General features: G+C 59.3%; 1 long non-coding RNA gene across 1 annotated transcript; it reads left to right on the top strand.

Moving 5' to 3' along the window:
* The first annotated feature begins 3,931 nt into the window (after window positions 1-3,931).
* Window positions 3,932-9,230, top strand: LOC120585103 (uncharacterized). Its single transcript, XR_005648227.1, has 2 exons — window positions 3,932-5,624; window positions 6,079-9,230. It is a non-coding gene; the product is annotated as an uncharacterized LOC120585103 (long non-coding RNA).
* The last annotated feature ends 2,140 nt before the right edge of the window (window positions 9,231-11,370 follow it).

The following is an 11,370-nucleotide window of genomic DNA, read 5'->3' as shown; positions in this document are numbered from 1 at the left end:
GACCCGCGCCTTTCGCCACCTCGCCGACGGAGTCCCCGCGTCTCCAGCATTGTGTAAGGGGACACAGCTCAGAGGGGTGGCCGAACAACCGTGTGTCCTGTGGTGCGTGCCTTGCAGAGCAAGGCTAGCTTCCGAGTGGCCGTCGTTTCCAAGGCGGTACTTGGCAAGGCCCGGCAGAGGGTGGGGCTCGGCCCGGCGTGCCCCCTCACCCGGGGGGATTATGGAGCTTTGGAGCAAAGCCTACGTGACTTCTCTCGGGTCCACCTTATGTCCACACTCGTCCCCGTGCGTCTCTCTTCCTGGCTGGGTCTGGCCGTGAACTGTGGAGAAGTGGCGGCAGTCACAAGAGTCACCCACAGTGGGAGCTGCTCACTGCGCACCAAGGGCTGCTTCCTGGAGGTGGGGTCCTTCGTGTCACATGGGAAAATGGAGGCAAGAGAGATTAAACGGCCTCCAAAGCCACAGGGCTAGGAAGCCGGGGAGATGGATTCGAATCCGGGCCGTCCAGCTCCAGAGCTGGCCACTCTTGAAGAGCAACGTCTTTCTGGAATATTCTGAGGGCAGGGGACACCTCCTGGCCACGCTCCCCACTACCTCCTTCCCTGGAGCTTCGTGCTGTGGTCTGGAGAGAAGCTGGCTTCTCCTGTGACCGGTGTCCACCGTTGGTGCATGGCAACCTGGGCTGTTCCTTATCTCCTGAGGGACCTAAGTGTCACAGCCTCGGCTTGGAGCTGCAGGCAGAAGGCAGAGCCTCTGTCTCCCACCTCCATAAGCGCTCCTCAGCTTGCCGGTAAAAAGATCATTCACTGAAGCCTTTCGCGCCTGCTAAATCAGAACCTTAAGCGGCCAGAGGGGTCCTCGGGGACCCCTGGCCCAGGGAACAGAGCGCTGGCTTCCAGGGGGAAAAGCCTGGGATTGTGTGCCGGCGACATGACCTCTGTGAACCGCTGTTTCCTCGGCAAAGCATCGGTGAGAACAACCGCCTCGTCCGTGCCACAGCTTTATCGCGAGGGTAGCATGGGATCGTGTACGTGGTAGCTTTTTCGTGAATGTTAATAACTAGCCAGCATTTACTGACTTTCAAGCTAAGCCCTGTCGAGCACGATCTCCGTTGTCTGTGGATGTGCAGAGGGAAGCGTGGAGACGTCCGGGAACGTCCAAGGACCCACTGCTCAGAAGCGGCAGGGCCCAGGCTCGCTCTCGGCTCCATCGGAGGCAGAGCCGCTGGGTCCCTCTCCAGGTGCTGGCTTCAGACCAGTGCACGTCCTGGTGATCCAGTGTCCACCGCGAGGTGAGCCGGGTTCCGGAACCGGGGCAGGGCGGAGGCGCTCTGCCGAAGCGAGAGAGCTGTTCCGCCTGCGGGAGAGCCCGGGCCAGCATCTCCCCCTGAAGCACGCGGCCCCTTCGGTCACTCCTTGTGCCTGGGCCACTGCTCTGTCTGCAGACAGGGAGCACCAGCTCATGAGCACCTTCGGCCAAGCCTGAGGCCACACCGTGAGTGTGGCTTCAACTGCTGCCTCCGCCACACGTCTCCAGGGAGTAGGGAGACGCTGAATCAGGACACGGGCCCTGGCAGCAGTGCCCTCTGCCACCTCTGTCCCCCATTCCTCAAAGCTGAGTCAAGTTCATCACCAACAGGCTTAGCCACTCCGGTCCTTCAGCCAGGCTGGCCTGAGGGGTACCTCAGCCTCCACCAAGGGCTCAGGGACCTTCCGAGAGCCCAGACTCAGGCCAGGGTGTTCCCAAGGCCGGCCTACACTCTCTTGGGAACCCCATCCTGCAGCCGAGCTCTCGTGCCTAAATCCTCGCGCACGAGCCCTTCCTGGTCCCCAGTCTGTGTGGTTAATGTTAGTATTCTGTCCATAGCATTAGCTACAAGTCGATACTCTTTAACCCCGGACTGACTACCTGTGGGGTCTTGTGTGGTGCCCTCCACCTGCACCACCTTGGGGACCCATTGCAATAGGACGTTATTATTCCCACGAGACAGATAAGGAAACTGAGGTGCAGTGTGAATAAGTAATCAGCCAAGTTCCACAAGCCGGCAGGTGACAGGGATGGGACGCAAACCAGGCCCGTCGGATGTCAGGCAAAGCCCCCCCCACACCACCATGGTGCCACGCTGACGCGGCCACTGCCCCGGGCTCTTGGTCTGGTAACCTGCCCCTCCTCCAGGCCCTGCCACTCCTCCGCCCTTCTAGAAATCAGGGTGTGGCAGGAACCCAAGGAGAGACCCCGCGACCCCGAGTCCCCATCTTCCGGGACTCGGTTCTGTCCCATAGGGCCCCCCGAGGCCTCCGCACTCACCCACCCTCACAGGCCCCACCCCGCCCACATCCTCCCCAGCCAGCCCCGGGTGGTCCCGAAGGCTCCAAACCTGCCTCCTCGCTTCCAGGTTTATCATGCTCTCGTCCGTCCCACCAGTGGCTGCCAGGGCCTCCTGCTGAGTCGTTCATGCTCCTTGCCCAGCCCTGGCTGCAGATTGCGGGGTGCAGCCCAGACTCCGGGCCTGGCATCCAGCCTCCCAGTCTGACCAGAAGGGCCCCAGCCTGTCCCTACCTCTGCCCACTTCAGTCTGGCCCGCCCGCTTCCATCTGCTCACGTCGACACACAGCTTGCTCACTCCATCACTCAGAAATGTCCGTCGAACACCTATACATGCTGAGCACCGTCCCAAAGGCCAGCCCTGCCGCACGGAGCTTGCAGGTTGGCTGAGGAGACAGAGTTCGGTGTCTTTGAGGAACCGAAAAGCCAGAGTTCAGATGCAGTTCAGTGGGTGTGGGGTGCAGGGCAGGCCGGGGAGTGTGGCTTGAGAGAGGGTTGACGAGGTCAGCGGGGACCGGGTCATGCGGGCACCGACAGGCCACACAGAGGGCTCCATGTGACTCTTGGTACAAATAGAAAGCACTAGAAGCTTTTAAGCAAAGGAGTAACATGATCCGATTTCACAAATACCACTGTTAGTGTTGAATCATGCTCGGGTTCCTGTCTGAGCCCCCGCCAGACACAGAGCTCCTGCCTCCTTCCTCTCTGTGCCGGCAGAGGCTGTTCCACAGCGGGGAAGCAGGACCGGGTGCCACGGTGCCGAGGACTGACACCCACAGCGGCCCTTGACCAGTGTCGGCCCCACTGAGGGGTGGTATGGTGACAGCACACGGAAAACCGTGCCGGACACACCACGTGCCAGGGCCAGTCCTCACGGCAGGAATAAGAGGCCCCCGGAAGGCGAGAGTCACTGAGGGAGAAAGGGAGAGCTGGAGCCGCTGAGCGGGCCCTTGAGTGGGAGGCGGATGGCACAGGGCGCGGGAGTCTCTGCACGGGGGCGAGGGTGGCAGGGGCGTGCATGAAGCGCTGCCCCATTGGAGGCACGGTGTATGCTGAGCTGCAGCAGGAGAAAGACGGGCTGGTCTGAAGCAGGTAGATAATGGCACTCTCGAATTGTGAGGGCCTGATGCAGTCTGGGTGCTGTTAGGCGGCTGGAGAGTCCGTGAGCGCCCCCACACCCACACCGCATTCGGAAGCGAGAGCAGCCACTGTGCTTCCTTATCCACTGGTGGCCCTGCTTTGGCTCATGTGGCCATGCAGCTGGCCACAGACAACCAGTTCATCTGGGGCTCGGCACCTGACTCAAAGAGAGCCACGTCTGGTCTGATCGTGAGGACACCGGTGACCTGCAAGGTGGCCTGGCACAGAGCTCTGTCCAGCCAGGACTAGAGGCCAGGAATGCCCCAACCACATCCTCTCGGGGGGTCCTGAGAGCAGCCGCACAGAGATGGCTCCAGTCAGCAGAGAGACCCCACGAGGAATAGCAGTTAAGCAGAAGCCACAGAGCACCAGACATCACGAGCGAGCAGAAGCGAATGGGGTGGAGAAGAGAGACGGGCGGGCGGCAGCCACAGAAGCAGCGGCTGACAAAAGCCGAGCTGCTTGGGTTATAAAGACGCAGGAGCAGAGACACGATGACACGGCATCTGAGGGGGCACCGGCTGCTGTGCAAAATGGCGAGGAGCTGGGAAGAAGTCTCCACAAATCCCGCTGAGACAGCCGGAGCCCCGTTCCTGCTCCGCGTACCCGCCTCTGGTCCTTGCACCCTCACACAGGGACACACAGGGACGAGGCTGCCATGAGCTGGGCAGGCGGCTGGGGTGCTGCTGGACTACAGAGGCGGCTTCTCCAAGGCCCCTGTGACGAGCACCCGAGCAGCCACACTGGACCAAGATTCACTCAGAAAGTCCTCCGTGCACAGAGCGCCTGCCTGCGAGCACTGGGTGGCAGATTGCAGGACTGGAGACCACAGAAGAAGCCACAGGAAAATTCCCGTCAGGGCCAGAAGCAGACGCAGGAGGAGGGCGGCTGCGAATGGCTCCCTGGGTGGGAGGGGAGACAGAGGCCGCCAAAGCCCAGCTAGATGGGACGAATGCCTGGGATCCCAGAGGAGGGTGGCTGGCAGGGAACAGGGGAACTGTGAGACCAGATGTTTGCTCTGCCTCCTGGGTGGAAAGCACTCTAAACAGAAAACTTCCCCAGACCAGCGAGGTCAGAATCTGAGCAGCCCCTCTTCCCAAAAGCAAGACTGCAGGGTTTTAGCCCCTCCGTGCCCACTCGTGAGGACTGGCAGCAGGGCGGACACCTCAGGCTCCTCCCCTGTGGTCCCCTCTGGTCAGGAGGGAGTCAGGTAACGAATCACGTGCTCCCCACGTTTACAGACCTGGCTCTGGAAGGAAGACCCACGGGGAGGGAACCACAACCCAACCGGAGGCCGGGAAAGGTTGGCCTTGGCCTGTGGCAGGGGCTGAGGTTGGCGGGCTTCCTTCTCGTCCACAACAGGATGGCACAAGTGAAAGCAAACAGGACAGAAGCCAAGGCAAAGGGCTTCTTGGCTTTCTCGATGAGCATGACCCAGGAGCCAAGGCCAGGAACGAGGGAGGAGCCGCCGGGGTTGGGAGGCCGTGGGGAGACCCTGCGGAAAACCCAGCTAGCTCCAGGGACGTGCCCAGGAGGGCGGCATGGAAACAAGGGGCGACCACGTGGAGGGTGTCCTTGCGTGTCACGTGTGTGCGCGCCCCTGCACGTACACGAACCCGGCTTCGCGCCTCTGCAGTGGGTCGTGGGACACCTACCCAGAGACCCTATTTCTTTCTCTTCTTAACGTCGTCTGTCCCGGTCGGTTTGGCTCTGGTGCCGAGCAACTCCCAGATCTCCGCGGCTCACAACGACGCGCGTTTCCTTCTCACGCCCAGCATGCGTGGGTGGCTGTCACCGCGCCCCTGTGACTCTGCCCCGTGACTCCTCACCCCGGGGCCCAGGCTGCAGGAGCCACCCCGTCCGAGTCGAACCCCTCCGGCGACACGGGGGGAAAAGCAAACGCGCTGGTGGAAACGCTCCTGGTTCATTCCATTTGCAGCTCCGCTGAGGCCCGGGCAGCATCGTCACGCTGCCACCTTCCAGAGGCTGATGCATGTCGCAGGGTCAGGTGCCCAGGCAACACGCTGAGAACGTATGTCACCCTCAAAGGGGAGGAGGCCATGAATAACTGCACACTACAACACGACCTACGCCCTTCCGACAGACCCTCCTGCCCCGGGCAGTCTCCGCGCGAGCTCGCCCGTCCTCCTGACAGCCTGGTGAGACACGGGGATCGCCACGGTCATTACTACTGGCCAGTCCCTTTCGTTGGCCGGGTGTCGTTCTAAGCGTTTTATAAGCATTACTGGAGTTAATGCTCACGGGACCCTGGGAGGTACAGACCACCGTTACCCGCATTTCACGCAGAAGAAACTGAGGCTGAGCGGTTAAGTGACTTTCCCAAAGTCACACAGCCGCTGAGGCACGCGCTGAGTCAGGGGCAGGGCTCACTCTTGGGGGGCCAAAAGTTGGAGTAGTGGCCCCATTCGGCAGATGTGGAAACTGAGACTCAGAATGGGCACTTGACTTGCCCAAAGACGCGCTTCGTAAACAGATAAACTATAAGTTCCCTGGGGTCTACACGGACCACCTCACCGCCTCCCGGAGCCCTCTGGCCTCCCTGGTTTCGGGGGGACCTGGGACCTCTTCTCAGAAGTTCTTCCCCGACGCCAGGCCTGCGGACACGGTTACCCAGCACTTGGAGCCACTGACCACTCCCCGCCCCGGAGCTGGGCGCCATCCGAACATCGCCCGTGGCCTGGACGAAGAACCTCCCGCACGGGGAGCCCTGCGGAGTGTGGGCCTGGTGACTGAGCCTGACCCCGTCTGTCCGCCTCGCCCCAAGGCGTAGACTGGGGTGGCGCAGAAGCCGAGGCCTGGGGGTCTGCAGTGCTCTCAAGCCCTGGCTTGACCCCTGACAAGCTCGGGAAGGTTCCTCTGAGCTTGACCTGCCTTGTCGATGACAGAGCCCCGTTAGACCCAGAGCTTGGAGTGCGTGCCCAGCACTGAGCATTCGCTAGGGCCTCTGCTCCGGATCCTGCTGGATTTCGTCAGCTGACAATTTGTTTCTCTCCTTCGCCTTCCACCTCTCCTCTCATCTCCTCCTGGGGTTCGAGTCACTCCTGCCCCCCACCAGACGTGTTCCCGCCACGGCACAAGATGGAGGAGGGCACCGTCCCTTCAGCGCGTCAACAGAGAACCGAACGGGGGCTTTCTGCATTCTCCACCTGGACACGCATACTCACGCGCACACACGCGCATACACGTACACGCATGCATAGTCGTATGCATGCACATGTGTGTACATATGCACACGACACATACACATACATGATCACACGCACATATACACATTGATATACACACATACCTGTACACATATACACAGGTGTGCACAGGCACACACGTATATACACACATCTACACACATATGTCCTCGTGTTTATATGCACACATACCCACAGATACACACACATACATCAGCAGTACACACACACACACGCACACACGCACACACTCCATACAAACACAGCCGTGGCTGGGGTATGGCTGTGGCGTGTGTCGTGCTGTCTGTCCAGCCAGTTCCTGCCCCAGAGGGCAGGTGCTCTCTGTGGGGCAGGGCCTAGTTCTCCACCAGAGAACACAGCATGAGGAGGGCCCTTGCTGGCCACGCCCCACCCCAGCCACACCTTGTTGATGAGGGAACCGAGGCCCCGAGAATAACACACAGGGCTGACCATACGCCAGGCACGGTTCTTTATACGCATCGACCCACTGAACGCTCACGATCACCAAATGAGGTAGCATTTTTCCAATGCGGAAACTGAGGCCCCGAGGGTCACCGGTCAGTGGTCACACAGCAGGTGCTGGAGTCAGGCTTAGGCACACCAGCTCCAGCGCCCGTGCTGCTAGCTGCTAAGCTGGGCTGCTTCTCTGTCCCCAACTGGAACTGTGTGACTCTAGACTTACGATAGCAGCAGAGTTGAGCCAGACACCAGAGCTTCTGACTCCTGGCTGCCGCGCTCTGCTACCTGGCTGGGGCGCCTGCTACCTGACCACATGGAGGTTTACGAGGGACAGGCCCCGACAGGGGGTGGCGAGGGTGGGAGGATGCCCGGGAGCCCGATGGGTGCTCTGTTCTCTTCCCCTCCTGCTTTCCGGGCACAGGGTGTGAATGGCCCACATTTCCTGAGGAGGGAGACCAGGATCCGAGCAGGCTGCATGCCTGGTTTCATTGGCAAGTTGCTCACATTTGCCTGGCTGTGCTTTTTGGGTTTGATTTAAGTTTAATTCCAGCCAGAATGACTGGAAATACCAAATATTTTGCTAGGATTAAAGCCCAGCTGGAAGGGCCAACTGCCTCCACCACAGCCAGGTACCATGGGCCTCAGAAGATCCTTAATCCCAAGAAAATCTCTGTGACTCAGCTCCGGGTGGCTTCTCAGCCCCAGGAAGGCCAACCCAACTTACAGACACCCCAGCCTCTGCTTAGCCAGGGGAGCAGAGAGGGCGGAACAGGATGGCTTAGCTCAGAGCAGCCCTGTTCTCCCACCCACGAGGGCGACTCACTCCAGCCCATCCCCCAGCAGCAAACCCGGAGGTGGGAGCAGGGACGAGGGGTGGCAGGACAGGCAGACAGTGCAGGCGCAGCTCATTCTTCTCAGCTCTGTGCCCTGGGGACGAGGTAGCACCGTGCAGTGCTCAGGGGCGCGGCTCCTAGTGGCAGTCCATGGCCTTGGCCATGTTGCATAACTGCCCTGTGTATGGCTTCTCGTCTCTAAGTAGAAATAGTAACAGCACCTCCCACGCGGAGCAGGTATGAAGATTAAATGAGGCAATTTTTTCAAACCACGTAGCACAGTGCCTGGCACAGGGAAAGCCCCAAATAAATATTAGGTACCAGTGTGAAACATGCTGGTCGCACCTGCCAAACCTTCAACACGCTGTGGAGGAAGACAATGAAAAGTGTGAAATGCCTCCTCCCCCAGGTGACGGAGCTGGTTTTCCTTCCTACCTGTCAGTTCCCACCTTCCGAAAGTCTCAGCCAGCTACACCAGAGGGAGGCGTCTGCTGGAACACCCGGCAGCGCCTGCTCCCCTGTGCGCTCTGAGCCCCCGTGCTGCCGCCCAGGGCGGGCATCCCTGACCGACGCTGCTGCCCCACGCCTGGCCTTGGCTCCATATTCTATGCCCTGCCTCTTATGCCTGGTTCAGACGAGGCGCCTTGCTGGTACCCTCAGTGCCCTCCGAAGTGGAGCCCTGTTCCGAGCCCCACTTGGGGATCAGCAAGCAGGGGTGTGCTGGGGTGGAGACTGCCCTTCCTTCTCTCTGCCCACAGACAGATTCCCTGGTCCCCTGGGCATGAACCACCCCCGGGTCCTTGCCCTGCGCTTCTTTGTCAGCTGCTGGAGCAGCTCCGGCCCCTGCTGTGTGGCTGTGAAAGCCCCTTGCACCTGTTAAGGGTAGAAAATTTTCGAGTGAGCCAACTAGCTAAGTCGGCTACAGGGAAGAAATATCTTCAGATACCAGAAGTTGTCCTACTTGCTTGCGTGTGGTTTAGGAAGTGTATTGTATTAGATATGAAGATGGCCAATGTCTGCTTCTGTGATCCATTTACTTGTTAATTAAGGGTGTTGTTCCAGGCAAAGATATGCTAACAGCCAACTTCCACTTCTGTAATCTGCTGGCTTGTTCAGGAGACCACCAGGATATGGCCTTAGGCTTTATCAGCTGCATGCTCTGAAAGCTCGGGCCTGATCTCCTCTAGCCCTGCGTGGTAGAGAGTCAGTCGCTGGCCGGCTAATAAAGGCTCATAATTAATCTCAATGGCTCCGTGGGTCTCAGAATCGTTCGCGCCATAACAGCACCCAGCACCAGACTATCCCAGAAGGGACACACTCAGAGAGGGACGGGGAACTTAGAGGGCAGACAAGAGAGGGTCGCGGGCAAAGGATGGCATGCTGCCCTTTGCCAGGGAACGCCCCGCAAACATGGTTTGAGGGGGCAAAGCAGTCAGTGAAGAACAGCTCACACTGTTCTCCAAGACGAACGCCTTGCTCCCCAGTCCTTTTTGGTCACCCCAGCAACCCAGCGAGGACTTCACCAATGATCACAGCTCCGTAGCCATCATGCCCTTCAGTCCTGCCAGGCCCCGCAGAAGCGATTCCTTCTGCTGGAATGCGGGCCGACCTTTCCTCTGCGCACTTGAATGAACTCCTATTCATCCCTCAAAACCCAGCTCTAATGTCGCCTCCTCCAGAAGGCTTTCCCTGAACACTCCCTCCCAGAGCCAATCACAGTGAGCTCCGCAGCCATGTATCTCTCTGTAATGGGGTGTATTGGCTCATCTGTCATCTTCCCTCGCTCTGCTCAGGGCAAGGAGTGTCTTATCTATCTCCACATTCCCAGCTCCTGTCACAGAGCTTGGCACTGAGCGAAGGCTCAGCTAAAATCTGTTTAAATTAAAAGCAAGAACAACGACATCTTTTGACTGATCCTTCATGCACCCCCCTCCGCCATCAGCCCCCAGATCCAAGTTCCCAGGCCAAGCCCTCCACGGGGCTCGACATCTAAGATGGTCATCAAGACAGGGTCCCAAACATCCCATAGCCTCAGGGAGGAATCAGGACATGCCTGCCCTCGGGAAGGGTGCGTCAGAAGGAAGTTTCCGGAGGGTCTCAAAAGTCCCCCACTGGGGTCCTGCACTGAGAAAGGCACCCCAGCAGGTGGAGGTCTGAAATGCCAGCAGCATGAAGAATGAAAACGCAGAGTCTGACCAGAACCAAGAGGCTGAACTTGCAGGCGGGGAGCAGCAGGAGGGGCGGCCCTGGAGCGGGGAGTAACCAGGCAGGAGGACCCTGTCTTGTGGGCCTCCAGGTGGAACAGCCCAGCAATGCAGCCCCTGGATATTTATTCACTCCAGTGCCTCCCAAGTCCCTTTGAGGTGTGTGGCACTTATCAGCCTGGGACAGCAGCTGCCACAGAATGCACTGGAAATCATGGTGCCAGAGAAATTTCCTACCTAGGGCTTCCATTTCCCACTTAGGGTCAAGCGTGCAGGGCTTTGCACGCACACCTGCAGGCTCTCAGATCAAAGTGCTTTTCCAAAAGGGGCGTTTTTGAGTGTGCATCATGGAAAGTAGCTTTTGTGTTCCCTTATTCGACAAATATTTATTGAGCTCCTTTATTGCCTTTCCCTTTGGTAAATAATTGCTTCATATGTACTTTGCAGCTGGAGCCACAAGAGGCAAGCGTTTCCCACCAGAACCAGCACATTCCCGAGCCTTCGGCCCTTCCCTTAGTGCCCCTTTGTGGGGCTGGAGGAAAGTTCCGGATAAGGGGCCCTGGCCAAACACAGAGCAGAGCAAGAAAAGCCACAGGCCAGGGAGGTGTGTCTGCTGGGGGAGGGGGAAGCTGGAGGCCTGTGAAAATGAGGCCCTGTGGAGAGGGCCTTGATCCTGGGGGGTGGGGAGAGGGGCAGGGCGCCGGGAGGAAGCTTCACAGAGTCCGGAAGGTGACAGAAGCCGTGTCCTAAGCAACAGGCAAAGGGAGGAAACAAGAGTGAGTGGGTTCTTTCTCACTGGGCAAGGAACTCAGGGAGCTCAGGCCAGGTTTGGGCGCCCCTTGGAGTGGAGGGCTGAGGAAGTGGTTTCAGGAAGAAAGGCAGAAGGCGACAGGCCCAGGGACAGAACCATGACAGAAAGCAGCCACGGCAGTGACAGCAGGTATTGAGGGCCCGCACACCGAGCCCCCCAACGGTCACTGGAGCCCCACGCTGGTGACATCAGGTCCGAACTGTGCCAAGCCTCAGTGGCATCTGGGGCCTAGGAGAGATGAGCCTCATACAGTGGGCCTCAAAGTGTGACTCACCCAGGTGCTGGCCGAGTCTCAGGCTCCCTCCACCCCACCTGCTGAGTCAGAAACTTGGGGGCAGGGGAAGAAGGCTCAGTAGTTTTAACAGCCTCCA

The sequence above is a fragment of the Pteropus medius genome, unplaced genomic scaffold (assembly GCF_902729225.1).
Source record: "Pteropus medius unplaced genomic scaffold, Ma_sr-lr_union100, whole genome shotgun sequence".
In the NCBI taxonomy this organism is placed as follows: domain Eukaryota; kingdom Metazoa; phylum Chordata; class Mammalia; order Chiroptera; family Pteropodidae; genus Pteropus; species Pteropus medius.
This window is presented reverse-complemented; position numbering and strand designations above follow the sequence as displayed.